Source organism: Frankliniella occidentalis, unplaced genomic scaffold (assembly GCF_000697945.3).
Source record: "Frankliniella occidentalis isolate FOCC.00 unplaced genomic scaffold, Focc_3.1 Scaffold41, whole genome shotgun sequence".
Classification (NCBI taxonomy): domain Eukaryota; kingdom Metazoa; phylum Arthropoda; class Insecta; order Thysanoptera; family Thripidae; genus Frankliniella; species Frankliniella occidentalis.
In genome coordinates this window covers 1,501,134-1,504,422 of record NW_026267171.1, presented here as the reverse complement: position 1 = coordinate 1,504,422, position 3,289 = coordinate 1,501,134, and the positions used below count along the sequence as shown (strand labels likewise).

General features: G+C 59.1%; 1 protein-coding gene across 1 annotated transcript in view; it reads left to right on the top strand.

The window, feature by feature from the left end:
• The window catches only part of LOC113216390 (uncharacterized), a 467,922-nt gene that overhangs the window by 66,045 nt on the left and 398,588 nt on the right, over positions 1 to 3,289 (top strand). The gene's annotated exons all lie outside the window — the stretch shown is intronic.

Sequence of the window (3,289 nt, the reverse complement as noted above, 5' to 3'; positions counted from 1 at the left end):
GGCCGAGCCAGCATGACAAAAGGAGTGCGGGCGGAGCGGCGTGGGTGGGGTGGGAGTAGAGGAGGGAGGGAGGGAGGGCACAGAGGAGGCCAAAGTTGCCAAAGTTAGGCCATTCTACCCGAAACGTGCTGTTTGGTGGCTGAGGCACTTTGAAAGGAGGGCAAAGACATCTGCATTTAGGAGAATCATCCTAATACGGCAATACGCCGCTCTGCTCGCTGCTCTCGCGAGAGCCCCCCGCCTCTCTCTCTCTCTCTCTCTCTCTCTCTCTCTCTCTCTCATCACGATCATACCCCTGATCCTCCCTTCTCTCCTGTCTTGGCCGACACTTCTGCTGGGGCTCATTTGACAACTCTCTTTCTCGCTCTCTGTTCTTTAACCTGCCAAAGGCGAAAAAAAGTAGACTCTTATGCAATCATTATTATTTTCGGAAGCTCCTCAGGGCCCCAATTCGACATTGTTCGTGCCGCGTCAGCGTCAAGTAGTGTGGGCGCGGTGTCCTGCTTGACTCATTCAGAAGAAAAAGGGGCCAAGACTTTGCGACGTCTAACTCCCTTCGCACCAACAGGGCGCGGTCTGCAGCAGTGACAAACTTCCGTAAACGCGGCGCGGTGGAGCCGGGTGTTCTGCGGCCCTGAAGGAGCAGGCGAGGCTGTCGTGGAGAAATATAAATCTCACGTTCGTGGAAGTAGTTCTCGCGGGGCGTGGATCATTCCCACGGCCGTCAAGGATAGTGGGCGTCGCTGAACGGTCGGATGGCTCGTTAACAGCGCACAAGAAACCTTTTCGGCGAAAGAGAGGACGTCGTGCTTTAACGGACGGCAGACCTAAATGACTCGGCCCTTAACGCGAGTACCCCATCCGGCGGTGGCCGTGAACCCAACCCGCCGCTCCAACTGAGATTTTTCTTTGACTGCGCGGCCGTTAGCGCTGGCGGGCCTCGAAGTGCGCGGCGGTGGTCCAGAGCGTGCCCGCCCGCCAGCCGCATAGACACAAGTACGTGTGTTAGCGCTGACACTGTTGAATTGCCGGCACAACTTTCCTTCCCCCTCGCACTTTCCCAGGGGGAAAGAGTCAAGTTTTCTCATTCCCGCCCCCGCGTGCTCGCCCTCGTGCAGGGAAAGCGGGGGGTGGAAGGGAAGGGGTGCCGTGGGGGGCGAAAGGTAGACAAAAAGTGGTGCGGCGGTGGCGAAGGGGGCCCGGCTCGACTCCTTGTCATTGGAGTTTGAGAGATCCTTGACCTGCGCTGCGGTTGGTGCGGCCGCCGGGTCGATCGTGCTGAGCGCTGTGCTTGCTGCTGCACACGATACAGTACGTACACCTCCGCGGTGGGCGTGCTGCAGGCGCACGCTGCTGCACACGATACAGTACGTACACCTCCGCGGCGGGCGCGCGCCCGCCACCTGGGGACACCCAGTCCGCCTGTCAGTAGCTCTCCGTCCCGCCCCTCGTGTCATGCGTGCCAGCGCCCCCATCTGTCATCCTCATCCCAATTCTCCTCAGATGGCGCGCGGGGTGCCGGGTGCGGAGTGCCGCCACCGTGGCCTGGCTTGTGCTCGCGTGTGCGCGTGTCTGTGCTGAATGATGAATGATTTTTCCGCGCTCAAGAAACAAATAATGTGAGCGAATTGTTCCCGCGTATGTGCATAAGCAGCGCATCGCACGTCCCCGTTAGGCATATTATCCGTTAACATATTTTTGTTTGCGCCCTTGCGTCGTGTCGTCTGCTACTACAAAAGAGCGAGCAGGATACGGCGATGCCATATCTCGCTGGATGTCCACGTTGCCCGCACGGGGCGCAATACACAGTCCCCTCGCCCCAGATCAGCCTGTATTGGCGTCCGTTCGTTTCCCGATTCCATCCGCGGATGAGCTGTAGCCCCATCCCCTCTCTCTCCCTCTTTCCCTCTCTATCTCTCCCTATCTCTCTTTCTGCCCGCATGACGCTTACCCTTTCGTCAGCGCGCGCTCCGCGAGGACGGCGTCCACAACTTTGCCGTTCCTGCCCCCCCCCCTTTTCCTCCTTACACACACACACGCGCGCGCGCGCGCGCACACACACACACACACACACACACACACACTTACGCCCTTTACGGCGACCTACCATCCGCCCTAACCAAGGCTCTTCTCGTGCCGGTGAAGCTGCGCAGCTGTAACAGCAGACCGTGAGCCCTACTCGTACAGAGCCCCGCGCTGTGAGAGTGACGACGTTGATCATCTGATAACGTGGCGACCTCGGTGGCGACTGCACATCGGGTAGCTGTTCACGACTAGCATCGGCAGCTTTGAGAAAGGCTGCTCCTCGTGCCGCGTTTGCGCTTCCGCGCCGACGTCTCCTTGTGGTTGTGTAGGAGCGGTGACGCGGGGGATCCTCTGGGCTGCTGGGATGAAATTGGAGGTCGCTCCAGCTCGCTCCAGCTCGCTCCAGCTCGCTCCAGCTCGCTCCAGCTCGCTCCAGCGCGGTGGTTGGCGGCTTGGCGGCTTGGCCTCTCGCGCTGACAGCCCCGTAGGCCCACCGGTACATTCCACCCCGTCATCTCCCCCGCCCCTCCCCCTCCCGCGCCCCGCGCCGTCTCTCGCGAGTCCCCACAATCGTAACTCCAGTCACGCGGCGGGGGAAGTCGTTAACTCACCTTATCTTCACACGCTGCTGCCTGGTCGATCTCGCTTCTCTCTCTTCTCCCCCTTCTCCCTCTTCACTCTCTCCTTTCTCCATATCGCTCACTCACTCCGTCGCTCACGCTGCGCCGACTCGACATCTTCTAATCGGACTCATCCTGGAACGAACCCACTTGCTCTTTTGGGGAGTACCAATGATAAGAATATTTTCTTGGATATTCCACGCCTATCGACAACTCTGAAGGCGTTCTCTATATACCGAAACACTTTGTTTCGATTCCTTCGCCGTTTTCTTGCCTTTATTTCAAGCTCGCCGCAAAGGGTTGAGCGCCCCCGTTGCGCGTCGCGTGAGACTAATAACGGGCGCTTGCCGTCAATTTGTCGGCTAATTCCCTTGAGCAGCCTGCTGGATCGGCCTCTGGCTCGCTTACTGACCTGGTGCCAGCCGCACTGCAGGAATGTGGCCCGCGGTTCGACCCTCTCGATCGCCAGAGGTTTGTAGCTGCAGTCGTCGTTATAACCGTTTCTAGAGAAGTTGCTGCTTGTACGGGCTCCTCAGTTTTGTCCGCTCAGGAGTGTTTTGTCGGAGACATGGGGGGAAGGGGGGGGGGTGTGGAAGTCGGTGGTGGTGAGGAGCAGAATGTTTCTTTTTTCTGTCGGCGCGCCA